The following is a 16,522-nucleotide window of genomic DNA, read 5'->3' on the forward strand; positions in this document are numbered from 1 at the left end:
AAGAGGTGTGGAAGGAATGAACAAGCATTGTGTTGGAATGGAGATAAGACTGTGGCACCAGCGGTAACTGTAGCTGAAGAAGGGACAAATGGTAATTGAAAGACAGCATGTGTGCAGTGGGAAATGGAAAGATGTCTACGTGTGACAACCAGGAAGAATGACTTCAGGTTAAGCTGAGGAAGTGTGGTAAGCTTTTTTCAAAACAGTAAGGCTCTGATAGTATTAGGGGTGTGAGTTAGAGGCTGCAATTGTTGCGTCTTTTTCTTTCTTTGAAGCAAAGTGCTTCATACATTGTACCTTAGATTCAAAGATAAAGACACCCTCAAAAAAGGAAAACAAGATTTGTGGAGCTGGGCACAGATTTCTGACCTGTATACTCTCTGCGGATAAGAATGAGATCGCCTTTGGGAGAGTGAGACAGACTGCTGATGGTAATTTCTATCTCCCAAGAGATGTAGAATAGAGATAAAGACAGATTCATGGTTATAGGTCGGAACACATTTCCTCAAAGCTCCAAAACATTAAGATCCGGATAGACTGTCCCTGTGCCTTGGAAGCAACCCCTTCCAGCTGTGCGCGCCTGACTGCCAAATGGATGCTGAGCTTTGCCCGGCCCATATCAGAGCAAGAACAGATCTAAACTCACATACCCACCTGGAACTGTGTGCCATGCCCACTAGTCCCACTGGCAATGTGGATTTGCTAATGTGATTAGAACCAACGATGTAGGAGAAGACATTTTACATTTTGAATATATAGTACAGCAACCCACATATAGTACTCAGCCACTGGGACACCCAACGTCTGCAAATGTCTATGCCTTTCATCGACCCATATTGTTCATCTGTTGTCTCTGTCCATTTGGTGCTTCTTGTCTCAGCAGAATAGTAATCGCTGTAAGAGTTTTTAGAGGACGAGCAGGTCCCTCTGGACGATCAGTCCTCTGCACGAGTCTAATTAAACACAGCCTTGTCATTGGCGCCCCTCTTTCCTCTCATCCCTCTGTCTTCTATGTCTCCTACGTCCCTATGATGCACAGCGGGCTTATTAATCACGCTGGAGTTTACAGATCAGCATGCTCTGTCTCAATAACATCCTGTGTGAGAAGAAGCACGCATGGAACTGCAAAGCACTGACGTTCTGTTTGCATTATCAGTAATGAAAGGCTGCTGACTGAGCTATTGCACATGTTTTGTTTGTATTCTAGCTAGGTGGTTCTTTATTGCATGTTCCCAGAAGTGAGCGTGAATGTGCGCTTTGATTTGAAGTGTGTGTCCTAAAGGTACCGTCCCCATTGTCTGAAAGAAGTCGTCAGCCATTTTTTTCAAAATCAAACAAAGCCTGCACTGATTACAAATGATTTAAAAAAACGCTTTTGATGCCAAAAACTCTTGTCTCGTTGCCTTTTCAAAGTGATGATTGTCTCTAGACTGATATCCGGCAAACAGAAAGACAAATAGATGGAAAATGCAAGACAAAAAAAAAAAATTCAAAGGGATTCAAACTGCAGTTTTGGATGTTACAAAGAAATGAACACCACCAAAATAAGATAAGAATGACAATTCTCCATGTATTTTGAATCCTTACATTATTACTAGTAAAAAGGTAGTTGACAATACACAAACCTTCTCCATCATAGATGGTCCTGTAATAAAACATATATGAGATTGTCAGCCTTTAACAATGGCTTCATCAGACAAACTCTGCAAGTCAGACTCTTTAAACGGTGGTACAAAAAAAAACAATTTTCTTAAATGAACTGAATGTGCTGTACTTTCCATCGTTTGGGCTTGGGTTCATACGCTTTGGTTGTAATCATATAGTATGGGGTGTCAGACGTTGTAATAACAAACTCCCACTGACAAGTATCCACCACTGAAGAGAGTTGATATTGATGTTTCAAAAATAAAGCCGATGGCTTGGTACAGCACGCTCCAAAAGGAATGAAAGACAGCCTCGAGTGGAGTTTAAATGTCAGAATTCAGCAGGAGATTTCCCCCGAGGACGTCTGTTTTCTTCAAGTCTTGCCAGAGGTGAAGTTATCTGGAAAGCCCCGCTGAGCGGAGGTGGTGATATCAAGACAGGAGGTGGTTTTCACACTAATGTAAGGGAGACGGTTCAAATGACACAACAAGTTAACCCCACAGAGATATAGTTTAGACTCCTTCCACACAATCACACTACCACTCAGGCATCATCATTATTTCTTAACAAAATTTTATTTGCTACAGAATTTTTTCCACTTTTTTTGCCATTCTACTACGTTCTACTTGGTTCTAGTTATTTTATTACTATTATTTTAGTATTTCGTAATAAAATATCTAGAACCAAGTAGAACGTAGTAGAATGGCAAAAAAAGAGTGGAAAAAAGTCTGTAGCAAATAAAATTTAACCGGCCACTAGAAATGGGAGAGGAATAAAGAACAGTCTAGAACATGTGCCAAAGTCACCAGAAAATAAAAGATGAGGAAGAGACAAATTTAAATGTGTGTCTGAATGCCTGACAGCGAGGCAGTGGGTAGGAAGAGATAAAAGGATGACATGAGGGTGAACAAAACATGTAAGCCAAGCCAGGTGACAGAATGTGACGGAGAAAAGAAAGCTTTTTCTAATCAGCGGAATCGACAGAGAATGAACGGTAATTTTTTTTACACTTACAAAAAATGTACATTTACATTTATCCAAAATCCAACATTACAGATAAACAGGACACTGGAAAGTAATGATCTATTTATTTTCCAGGAGATCGTTTTAAAAAAGTTAAGTCAAGTGAAACAGTCAAATATTTACAAAAAGATATTTGTAAATGCTCAGTAAATGTCACGTTAAACTCATCCAAGCATCTTGGGCTGTGTTAAAAGTCTTATGAGCTTGGCATTAAGCCAGGAAAATGCTTCATGACAATGCTGCATTTTCCATGTATTTGTCTTTCTTGGTGATTGACAATATACCACCAAGCCCCAACTTTCTTCTTGTGCCGTTTAGTTTGTCCCCTCTTTGCATTTTGTTTCTAAGAGAAAGCAGAAGACCTCAGTCACCCAGTTACAAGAGGTGTAATCAGGTAAAAATGAGCGTTTGTCTTGGTGGCTCCGCACTTTAAGACTGTTGCTTTAAGAGATTATTGCTATTATTAGGTTGTTGTTTTTTTTGCTAATGTTTCATTTGGCTGGCAAGTTTCGTGTTGTCCCTCTTCATTACATTACAGGTCAGTTCAAAATCAGCTTTAATTGATCGATCTATACATTTTAAGTGACATCAGTAGAGCTGACGTTTACATCCACTGGCAGATCCGAACTGCTGCGTCAGAAGGAGGAGATAGAGACCGATTGCATCTTTCCCTCTCCCAGCTCCTTATCACAGCAGCCACTTATCTACCCCCAGTGGTATGATGTTGTTTGAAGTGTGGCAGGAACAGAGACAAATGACTGAAAAATGCAGAAGTGAACAACTTTAGGAGCTGAGTAAAAATGCAAAGCTGAAATTGTGAATCAGGGATCAAGTACTGATAGTGTGAGATTATACGGTAAACCCGTGTTACTGTCCATGCCAACGTCCGCCCCATCTGCTCCTTTGTCAGGCTGTCAGAGCTATGCGGAGCGCACCCTGTCACTAACTGCAGTCGATCTATATGTCTATACAAAACAAAAAAGTCATTTGTGAAGGAAGCAAACATATACAGGTCTGCAGTATGTGTTAAAAGGGGTATACCCAAGATGTCAAAATGAAGTTAAGGAGACAGAGAAGTTAGAGAAGCCTACTCATCAAATTTCAATTTAGCAAATGGTCAATTAGAGAAATTGTACGATTCGTACTAGAAAAGATGCAGCAAAGGACCATGGGTTTAACTCTGACGTTGCTCGCTGCGGGAAAGGAATCTCCCCCTGTAAAAATGTTTGATGGGGCATTTTGTTTAACCCCCATAAACCAGCATTCTTAAAACTACTCAAATTTCTGTTTTCATCTGATCTGATGTATTTATTAAGAGGAATGCCAATATAAATATATTTTTTCGTGAGGTTACACCACAATATCAGAGCACCACAAAGCATCGTTAATACAAATTGCTTTTCTGCTCAAAATGAGATTGCAGGTTTCCTGCTGGATTTGAAAGTCTTGCCCCCCCCCCTTCTTCTTATGTATAATAACATATAGGAAAGACTCCAAGGTCAATCCTAGAATTGTTTCCCCTGCGCTCCTCCGCTGCACTATTTAAATATGCCGGAGGGAAGAGTTCTAGTAAAATGTCAAGTTGTATTTTCCATTAAATGAATAGAATCCCACTTTGAAGGAGTTTGAAGCCTGGAGGGATTGTTGCAGCACAATATGATTATGCTGCTGTTTTTTCGTTCAAACCAATAAACCAAAAACAAAGTTTTGTCATTTCCATATTTAAAATGTCTCCGCTGTAGCAGCATTGCACAAGTGACTTCTGCATTTAAAATTATTTTCTTCTGGTATACTGACCAACAATGTGTGAAACAGAGCATCCTTTGCTTTTAATGCACATACAATACATCCTCTCACACAATGGACTGTACTATACTGTAGGTGCATCAATCCATCAAAGACCATACACAGGGCTGGGCGGGATACCGGTTCAAATGGTATACCGGTATATGATCTCCTTACGGTATGAATTTCTCGCATACCGTTCATACCGGTGTTGCGCCATAACAACTGACGTGGCTCTTCGGCAGGCAGCATGTTTTAGTTTTACACATCATCACAGACCGCACAGCGGTCGGAGCTACTTGTCTTACGTGTGTAACCCACAACAAACACTCTTTAACAGGATAAAACACCACAACACAACAGCTTGTGACATATAAACAATATGTAAATCTAATAACTGCATACTGGTTACAGCTCACAACAAGAAGTAACTCTGTTGCTACATTAAAACATGGAAAAGAGTGATACAGGAGGAACAACGAGAGACCAGAGATTCACAAAACCCCGTGCCCAATAGAGGAGCTGTGTCTGTTTTTGGTTTTGGAAAATCCGACGTAAGTTACGTTGGATACGTCTGCCGACCCTCTGGGGGCAACACTAGCAGCCACAACGAGCAAATACGCTAACAAGCTAACTCGCTGGCCAGTTGCGAACGAGTTGGCCAGCGAGCGGCGAACGGCTTTTCAGGTGGCGGGCGGTCCTTTTCAGGGTCAATGAATTAATGTGTTGAATTAAAGCTACTGACAATTTAGATGAATTAAGATGAAGATGAATCATCGTCTTTCTGAGTTTCATACACACTGTCTACATTACTCCAACTTAATGTTTCTGAAAGCTGCAGAGCAAATGAGGTTCATCTAGTTTTTCTGTGGTTGCCTTATTCAATGAAGTCATTATCCAAGAAATCCAGTTAATACACAATCATTTTCACCATAAATCTTTAAACCTCTACTTACAGACTGTATTTCCTATTTTATATTAACCTTACTCTATAGACTTGTTATAACTCTTTTTGTTTTTATTTGCTTTATATAAATGATCGTAGCATGGGAAAGCGATGGAGAAGGAGTCTGTGTGTGTGTGTGTGTGTGTGTGTGTGTGTGCGTGTGTGCGTGTGTGTATTCTACGTGATGATGATAATGGTTTTCCTAGTTTACCATTAGGATAGCACCTGATGTTTGTTTAATCAGCTGTTATTTACATCACAAAAGGGTTTATGAGCCCTTGAATTATTTTGTATGTGTGTTTGCATAATGTGTATGTGTAGGCACATACTGTGTCACTTTTTTATGATGGAAGAAAATTACTAATATATTCCTGAGGAAGTGCACAGATGTTCACCTTTATATCTGATCTGATCTAATTAGTTCCTGGTTGAATTTCCCTCCATTTTCCTACAGGTGAACGAGTTCATTGACCACAGATAGGGTTGTTTTGCTTTTATTTATTGAGCAAGTAAGACAAACTATAAAAAACATCAGTGTGCGAGAAAGATTATTATTAGATTAGATCCAATTTAGTAGCGAAACTTTATTCATAGTCATATTCTTGCCATCGCATTGCCCACATTTACTAGATGTCTGTGGACACAAATCTGGGGAAGTCCTGCAAGTGAACAAGTGTACATAACTCTTGTGGTGTCTGCCAACAAAGTGTCTCTGTTGGGGTACAAGCTGTCCTAAAAACCTTACAATTACTTCTGCCTTCCAACGTTACTTTTGAACGTGTTGTCCAGTTAATTGGGAAGAACCTGTACGGTTCTCAGCTGCCTAACGTTGGCCCAACATGGTGAAACGATTCGGTTCAGTTAAGGTTAGCACGGCTCAGGGAGCGTAGCCGCTAAGGTAGCCGCCTAGCGGGCTAAAGGCGAAGTTTGGGGAATGAAAAGGTCCCTCAAAACAAGTCAGCTAAGTCTACAATGGTGTGATGGTGATATATTGCTACATAACCACAACATCATTGATGTATCATTAAAAACAGAACACACAAAAAGTCTCTGCTAACCATGTAAACTGGTGACTGTGTCGTATCATCGGAGGTGGTTGTGGCTGTTTATTATGTAACCCAACTATTTACATAAATGACTATGAGTGACCCGGGATGGCGGTGCCACTAAACTACGTAACACACAAAGTGGTGTGTTACGTCACCAAATTTGTGTGTTTGAATGCCTTTTGTTCTTGCACTTTACAGCTCTTCTTGTTTATCGGTTTTTTGGCCCTAGTAAATGTAACGTAATATAATGTGGCAGTTAAGAAAACCCATGGTTATGCACAAACCATGAACTACTCCAGAGATCACAAACAGCAGTAAAGGACAAACGCTAAACAAAGAAAGAGGAAAAGAAAGCAAGGGCCAATGCATTATAGGTACATTTACAACTTGCACAGCCTTACAGCAATGACACAATATGGCACCCCATCTGTAAAGACTAGCAACCAATTGTAGTTTTAGTTGACTAATCAATGAGTTGTTAGCTCACCAATACTTTGTTTCATATTTCCTTCATGTCATAACTGTAGCTCACTAGGTGGAGGTACACCTTTTTAGATAACGATGAACGATGCTTTGTCAAGCAGATCAGTTACATCGTCACAGAATGCACACTTTGCGCAAATATTTAATTACACGTAAGGACATAAATGGAGTGTTAAGGTATAAGCACACAAGATGAAATATGAATACATCCATTGTTTATAGGGGGGAACACTTGTAAATATTGTGGCATGTACGCACACAGGCTACACATTCATCTTCATTAGACCAGTGACTGGGAAAATGTTTCCATTTTTATCATTTTCTTTCTGTCTAACCACTCGTTTCTCATATCTAAGTAACAGTTAAATCACTTTAAACCCAGCTGCTCTCAGTACAGAAAGCTGGGTTTCGCTGTGAGATTCCTTATTGCTCTTTGAACTGTGTTTTTAGCTGGTTTTGACGTATTGCAGAAGTTTGAGAAGTCTATGATGCATCAGTCATTTGGGACTAATTACTGTGGATTAACTAACACAAGCAGTTTATCTGCAGTCTGAGCTGACAAAGCACATAATACTTACTTACATAAAACTCTAATAATTAGAATAATAATTTAATTGTAATAAAAAAAAAATCTCAAACCTCATTATGGAGGAATGGTGTCTCGGTGGAAATATGTGTTTGGCTCACACGCCACACACAGAGTTTTGGGGAGCAGATTTAATTTGATGCGGACATGTGATTTAATGGTCTAACAAACACCCACATAGACTAACAAACACACACACACACACAGAAACACATTCATGCCTAAACACATAGAAACACAAACTAACTATGACCACCATATTTATGTACACGGGGAATTCTCACTAATCTCTCTCTTGTCAGGCGGCCTTGCCGTCTATAAACATGATTTCAATACAAGCTCACTCTTCCTTTGTTGGTACAAACCGTCCCCATTTTCCATTCATATTTGATTGCTCTCCATGCTTTAATGATACACGTTAATTGTGGCTTCCAGCCATCTTTGACTGTGGCTCAACAACACAACTGGCGCAGCCTGCAATAAATTCTGCTCAATCCATCAGAAATCTGGTATTTAAATATTTTACCGCAGGTTCTGCGGCAACTTATCCCCCCCCCCCCACACACTTTTTGGTGCTTGCTGCTGGTAAAATACAGGGCCAGCTGTAATGTGTGTCCCTGTTTGCTGCTCCCTGATGTCTGATGTCTATAGACTGTCTGTAGACATTAGTTTATTCAATTGTCTGTTTGTGCAGAAATGTAATCATAGTCCCACACTATGAAATAAGCAGATCAACTCGCCACACTGTTTTATGAAAAGTTTTATTAAGCTCAGTGAGATCAGTAATGAGGCATTAAGATGTGTTCATCAAGTGAATGATACATGTTGTTACAACACTTTTTCACATTGTTGGACTAAATGAAAAAAAGAACGAGGAAAGGAAGAAGTTAAGGAGATTAAGTTTATTCCCCACACAATTTGGTTTCGTCATCAAAAGCTTGGAAACCGTTTCTCAAGGAAACTCAAGCATATAATTAGCAAATACTGATAGATGTATGATTTACTCTTTACGCTTTGTTGATTTTCAAAATGAATATGTCCTGGATGATTTGTTGTTGCTTTTCTCCTCAACCTCTTCCCTAAATGTAATTCATAAATGTGGTTGCCAATGTATAGCAGGTATCTTCTAAATGGAATATATATGCATAAGTGTATTTGCAGCTACCATGTGCCACAGTAGCTGAAATTAAACCAACTCTTGATCCAGAGGTGTGAGATATCTCTAACCTTCCTTTTCTCTCTAAGATCATTGAGGAGGTTGTTGCAATCAGCTGTATGGCTTGTGGTACATATTCTCAGAGACAGGCAGAAGGTTTAGACCTATTTCAGCCCTTGGTTTTTTGGGGGTACGTCGTATTGGCCATTAAGCACTCAGTTTGTGGCACCAGGAGAGTGGTCGTTTAATTCCAGATGTGTCAGAAACAGAACCTTGGGCTGGTTTTCAATGAGAAATTGCAAGGGCTTTATAACTCTATTACTGCACTGGTAAGGAAATTGAATTCATCACTTGGGAAGGCTGAGATTGTATTTCTTATCACTCTTCGCTTCTCATTTTTTTCCCGTCTCAGTTGTTTAGATGCTTTCCAAAAGAACATCTTACAGCAATGATGCGCAATGTGAGCACATTCTCCTGACTATGAACACAAACTATGAACTGACACGTCTCTAAAGGGGCAATGGCTGTTCACTTACCAATAAGAGCATTTCACCGTTTGTCTTGTTAAACTATTCAGTAGAAGTTTATAAGAAGAGAAATGAAAAAGAAAAGTGGCAGCTATGTGTGATGGTGAGGATGAGACGGAGGAGTGAATTTGAGTTTAGAGAAAAGCACGCTGTGTGAGCTGCTGTGAATTACAATTCTGTACTGAGTGCTTATAAGAAATCATTTCAGACACCACTGCAAGCTCCTGTCTTATCCTCCCCCTCCATGACTCTCCTTCTCTTTATCTTTACAGGCCAGAACCAGATAACGGGAAAAGTAGCGGCAGGAAAGCAATGAGGGTTTCCTAATAACCCAGAATGTGCTACAATATTTCTTAGGCCTGGAGACCGAGCTTGACGAATTCAATTAGCTTTGAGGAAAGGACCTTTTTATTACTCAGTATACACTAACAAATTGCTGTAAATTTACGGTGCATTTCTAACGGTATCTTACAGTATGTCATAATAACTGTGATATACAGTTAAATTTCCATCCCTTGCTTGTAAATTAACGGCCAATGTCATGAATAAACAGTTAAAGCTGTCAATTTACAATAATAGCAGACTAACGTAATTCAACTGCATGTTACATATATTTTATGAAGTGGTGAAAATACACGTACAAGTGCAGTGAATGACAATCCATCTTTTGTAGGTTAATGTATGGAAGCCCATATCGGCCACTGAAAAACAGGTCCTGTAAGTCGTCATAATGAGATAGTATCTCATGAGATACAATGATGACTTTGACTTACAGGACATTACTATACATGCTGCTGTCACTTTTATCCAAAACGCCCATAGTTTGACATAATTTTATGTGGAGTAATTGGGGGTTAGGTGTCTTGCTCAGGGACACTTCAACTTGGCACAGGGAGCAGCCAGGATTTGAACCGCCAACCTTGTGCTGCACAGCACACCCTCCCTATCCCATGCACCGCCTTCGCTGTCATTTCAGTGGCCGGAATGTAAAGATTATAAATATTTGTATTATTCAAAGTGTTCATAGCCTAAAAGTGATTTGAGTGTTAATTGTGACCGATCGTGGTTGTCTTTCTTTAATTTGTGGGGAATTAAATGCAAAAGTATACGGTTATAAGTAAACGGTAACATTCTGGTATTTATAACACAAAAACGGCAATCGTTTGGTAACAAACTGTAATCCAATATACGACAACATACCGTAAATTACGGTGGGGCACTGTAAATGAAACAGTAAGTTACTAGCTGTCACAGGCCGGCTCATAGCCTGTGGCAGAAATGAGCGGACAAGAACAACAGGTAAAGGCCAATCAAAAAGGTTTTCTTTATTGTAAACCAAAAACTATTAACTTTAAACAAAGAAACAGGATCATACCTGGAGGAGCAGAGAGGGAGAGAGCATGGTTAGTGAGGCAGTTTAAATATCCTGAGCCCAGGTGGCTCCAATCACCAACGACTCTCCTCTGCCTGCAGGACGAACCGCCCCTGCCAGGAGAGGAAGGGCCATGACACTAGAGTCGACTGCCAGTTAATTCATAGTGAAATCCGTTCAAGTTCACGGCAACATACAGTAATCCATTTTACGGTAACGTAGTGTAAAAACTATTTACGGTATTATACCGTAAGATAACGGTAAATCCCTGGCGTCCTTGCTGCCAGGAAAATACTGTTAATTTACGGTGAAATCTTTTAGAGTGTACGTAACTACCCATGTTTTCTGTTTGCAAAGAGAGTAGCAGCCCAACTTCTTCTATTGAAGCACATCGGTGCCTCTCAATGGAATATCCACATGGTTGCATGACGAATGAAAATTCGTTATTAAGCACGAAAGGAGGGATGGGGAAGTGAGTACTTCGTAAGTGGCTTTTTTGGCTCCACACATAAGAATAAAATCACATCAAAATATTGAGTAAACACTTGTTTTTGGCAGGTATTGGTATTAATCACTGATTTAAAAGTATATTCCTAGAATGTACTTCCTATTTAATAGCAACCTGAAGCAAATATACAGGAGTACATGTTTGTCTTTGCTTTTCTCATCGTATGTTGGCTTGAAAGGGTAAGAGAGAAGTTGTGTGAATAGGCTATTTTGTTGAAACTAATCAATTATCTGAATAACCCAATTAGTCTACATTTGCTTCACTTCATGCTGCTATTGGACATTAGAAGGTTTAATGATACTGTAAGGCCCAAGGGACTAGATCTTATTAAAAAGCTGTTCAACCTCTACTGCACTTACCAGTCAACATGATGCAGCAGTGAGTGATCAATCACCAAACCTTAAGTAACTTTTAAACAACTCTTAAGGTCTTTATCAGTTAATGGTTTGCTGCGTTTTCAGCATTTGGCTGTTGTTTTGCAAAGGGAGCTTCACGATAATACAAATCACAAGAAATGGTTATACTGACTTTGGAATTTTCACTCAATATTATTAATATTATTAAAGTAAGGCAGCCACTGAGCAAACTCTTCTAAAACCTACAATCACAGTACTGAGCATAAGACACTTGATGACAAATGTTGCTCTCCTGCTTTATTGTAGGAGTTATCAGGGTAGTTCCACGCAATCAAGTAAATAGACATAAGAGACTGGTCATTTTCTTGTATGTACACATTGATTCTGGATCACCCAGGTTTCTTATTTACATCCTGGATCCAATTGAGCACAGATCCAATAAGTGCAGTTTACTTCTCACACAGGCTCCCATCTAACCTCAGGCTGGGATCATAAAGATAATGAACATCTGTTGGTCCTTCTGCCAGTATCAGCGGTTTGTATACGTCCCAGGGCTGTTTATCATTCAAATACAGGGAATACTTTTTCTGTTGAGCAGAGGCAATAAAAGATGAAACATAGATGAAGATGAAAGAAACATAAAGCGATATGTGGAAGCTTGACTAGGAAGAAAAAAGAAGAAAAAGTAAGAGTTTCCAGCTCAGCAGGGGCAGCCCAAGTTAATTAAACTTGGCATCTTGTTTAACCCAACTTGAATCATTTATTAAGCCTATTAGTGAAATAGGAAGGGGAGGGTGGCAAAAAAAATACTCCTGTCAATTTATCACCCTGAGAGCGATTTGTTTTATTTCATATTAGGGTTGTCACGATACCAAAATTATGACTTTGATACTATTCCTGCCAAAATATTACAGTACCCAATACTTACGATACCACAAATAGGAAACCACAAATACGATACAGAAATATTTATCTATGATAGTAATAAATAAAACACCTGTAAGGTTCCCTTTTTTACCTGGCATTTGTTCGACTGTCTGTTGGAGGAACAATGCTGTATTTACTTGCATATAGAGTTTGATATTCTCACATTCATATTTCTTAATTCATGGAATAATTATTTTTCCTTAACTAAAACTAAAAATAATTACTTGAAGATCTATTATTTGGTACAATTGTGTGTCCATTCTGCCCTTATGATCATAAAGGCTCATATGAGAGAAATTGTAGGTTATTTTGCATGTATATATTTTTGCTGGACTATTCAGTAACTTATTTGCTGTCTTGTGTTGCACTTGCTCGATGTTTCAGCCCCGACGCTGTTTGCTTACTTTGTTTATGACAGACTAGCAAGTCAACAATTTTCCAAACACAGTCAAACATCAAGCAAGTGAAACACAAGACAAAGCACACGTCCTCTTTTTTCCGGACATTTACTCTATTCAAGGAGGTAAAAGAGGAGCTAAGCTAAGCTAAGGCTACACCTGTTAGGCTGTATGTGGGTGAGCTTGGGGGTGTTCGTGTTTATGATCACATTTGCTAACCTGTCGTTCTTTGAACTCTTTGAAAGGTTTGCGGTGTCTGCTTAGACATATTTGAAGTGTTCCGTCCCTTTGCCTGGGTGGATTTGAAGCAGGTTTTACGGACGGGTCTGTGTGTCGATGGGCTTTCCATCGCAGTCTGCTACATGAGGTCACGTCTCCCCTGATAACTCGCTGTGAGTGACGCCTGACAGGTAGCGGAACAGCGAGTGTGCTCTGAGTGCTTTTTTTAAAGTACCGGTACAACATTTTTTCAAAAATGTTTTCAACGTAAGGGTACCGCGGTACCTTTCTGGTACCGGTACACCGTGCAACACTATTTCATATGCATACGAACAAAACGCCGGAAATGTAAGAAGGAACAGGTGAGTGAACTCTGTAACTCTATAGTTTGGCAACCTTATTTATAGCTTGAGGCCTTACAGCATCGATATGCTTACGTAACTTGTCATGTGCTGATACAGATACGTGAATGAAAAGTATCTTTATTATTTAAATTCGTGTTCGAGTCGTGACTTGGCTACTCCTTTCTCAGTCAACCAATACGACCTTTGAAATCATCGCATTTTGTGTGTGTGTGCGGTTCATCATATACTCTATGGGTATTTTAGAAACCACATTCATTGTCCTCTCACCTCTTGTCTCCCTCTGACGGGCTGTTGCTCGAATACCGACTGGATAGTGAAACGTCAAAAATGTAATTCATAAGTCAAAACGTGCAATTTGTCACCAGTACAGATGAATTACATAACATTTTCGTTTCGAGAATGGGGGAATAACTGCAGCCTTTAAATGGATGTAAGCAATGTAAAATGTTGTTGATCGTATTTCAGAGGCTTTACGTGTGTGTGTGTGTGTGTGTGTGTTTGTCTTTATAGTCTTGATTCCTGAAAAAGTGCTGACTCCCTGGTGATGTTGACTAACATTGTGACAATAGTTTTAGCAATAACTGTTTAAAGTCATGGAACCTCACGGACAAACATACAGCTACGTGCAACAAATTGGTTCCTTCCTCATGAGAGATGAGACATGGAGACATGGAGACAGTATGATGACACTGTGATAGATACGCCAGGCAATTCTCTGCAGCTCCCCTCATATCTCCCTCACATTTGATTGTGGAGACAGAATAACCTCTCAGGAACACGGCTGCACTCTTGTCCACCCTCCTTCTCACTTTTTATTTTTGGCCTAGAGTTTGAACTTCAATCTTTAAATACACTGCAGCGGTGTCTGTATTTTAATCCTCTACCTCTTCCCTGATTGCAGTATACGTGTCTTGACCCGATTAGGTAACAACGCGTGGGGTGATCTCGCCGTAGGGAACTGGGGAAATGGGGTCGAGTTGTTGTTATGTTGTTGGGATCAGAGAGTGAAACAACAGAAATGAGAAGATGAAATCTTTCAGACACAATGCCTTTCTCCCATAAGTAGTTTTGGGCGGTGGGCTTCTCCCCTGTGGTTCCCCCAGAGGAAATAATAACGAGGAGCAGATGAACCAAGAGAAGTAAATGGGATTCGATTTAGTTTAAATGAAATCTTTACCTGCAATGTTTCAGGGGTCATCAACAATGTTTTCATTGGTATGCCCTAGTCTTTCTCTCTAGCTTATGTTTGTTCACCTCGACCCCATTTCCCTCATTCTTCTGTTTTGTAAGCCAGCGAAGAATGTTTCTCTTGAACACTGTATCTAATTTCTATATCTTAAATTCAGCACAAACGTCCACGTGGACTCAAGGTCACTATGACCTCTCAAAACGTTCCACACCACACAAACGTCCAAATGGATGAAATGATGATGTGAGTGGACGGACTTTAAACTGCCACATCCAACTGTGACTGGCAGGCGGAGGCAAACAGCCGTGAAGTGATAATTCTTCCTCTCCCTTTCTCGCCGTATTCCTGCTTTCACAGCCCGACTCTGACTCAGCCAGGGCTCCTGTAGATCACAGTGTGTTGTCTGCTGAAAGGAGTAAGTCTCACATTTAAGGTTGTTATTTTCCTCCCTCCTTTGCTCCCAGCCGCCCCTCTGTCTCATGCCAGGGCACGTCCAAACCTTCTCATCTCATCCATATTTTACACAAAACCCGGCTGTCTTTTTCCCTCTTCAAACCCCGTCCTTTAAGTCTGGGTGCACATTAGGGAAGACAGGGAGAAAGAAAAGCCCTGTGAATGTGATGGACAGAGAAGGCTTAAGGGGAATCACAATGGAAGATGGAGAAAGAGGGAGGAAACCAAATCAAAGCCTGTGTGTTTTATGGGCATTTTAGCTTCGCCCCGCAATGGATGAACACCTGAGCCCAGTTATGTGCACAAGCCACCATGTGCTGTTTGCCTGTGAGGGGAAACACATACTGTACATATGCAAACACACACAGACACTTGTATTTCTTTATGCAAGTCCAAACAGTATAAATCATCACAACAGTTTTATCAGCATTTTCTCACAATCAACAAATATCAACTTCAGAACAACTGCAACTGGTTGTGTAAATGATGAGTTTAGTAATGACATTAATTTAAGCCATTTTTTAAAATTGCGGATCAGGCAATTAGTGATCCGCTCAATGTGGTTTAAATGTAGGTTTTGTAATCTTGTCTGTTCCACAAACCACAACACTGACAACATCCGTTGTTCTTTTGCTTTACTGCCGAAACTCCCTCTGTCCTTTTTCACGAGCAAGAACCGCAGAAGGTTGGCAGGATAAACGATGCCTGTTGTGAGGCGTAAAAGAAGACCAGTGCACGCAGAACCAGCTGGCATTCATGTCTTCAGGTACAGAGACTTAAATTCCCCTGTTTCTCCCTGCCTTCTGTCAGTCACATGGTTCATGCCTTACAAAAGTATTCCAGTAATACAACCCAGACACCTTCAGCCCTACAAAGTAAACTATATCTACGGCTGCTTCTGAACATTTCAGGCATACCCCCCTTTTATCTATTCATTTAAACATTCTTCCCTAATTCATATCTATTACAGGATGCTGGCATGATCCCTTTGGATAATCTTGTATAATCTGTCCAATGTTAACATATGAACTAGCAGTGTTGCAGTACTATATCACTTAACGTACTCTATCTGCAGTACTGTATCTCCCTTTGTATAAGGAGCATTGCAATGCTGCAGAGCAATGAAATCCTTCTTGCAACAGCTGATTTTCATCACCTCATTCATGCTTCAGCAACAGTGACCCCTGCATTACCATGTAATTACATGATTAGTTTGAGAGTACAGTCAAGAAGCAAAGAGAGAAAAAAGTTTTACATTTCTTTTGTGCACTATTCAGTTCTGATTTCATTTAGCTATACTCTGACATCCCAGAGAAAAATAAAGTATACAAACATCCTACTAATAACATAAGCATTCCTGTTCTTAACTTGGGCTAAAATACACTAAGACATTTGCTTAAAATATAAATTAAATCAAACATTTCAGCATTTAAAATGCACTGCTCTTTGCAGAAAGATCAGAAGATCTAAGCTTCTTTACACACTGTAGATTCTGACGCTTTTGGATTTTGATGGACAGCAAATAGGATATTTGTG

Source organism: Gasterosteus aculeatus, chromosome 4 (genome assembly GCF_964276395.1).
Source record: "Gasterosteus aculeatus chromosome 4, fGasAcu3.hap1.1, whole genome shotgun sequence".
NCBI classification, from domain to species: Eukaryota; Metazoa; Chordata; class Actinopteri; order Perciformes; family Gasterosteidae; genus Gasterosteus; species Gasterosteus aculeatus.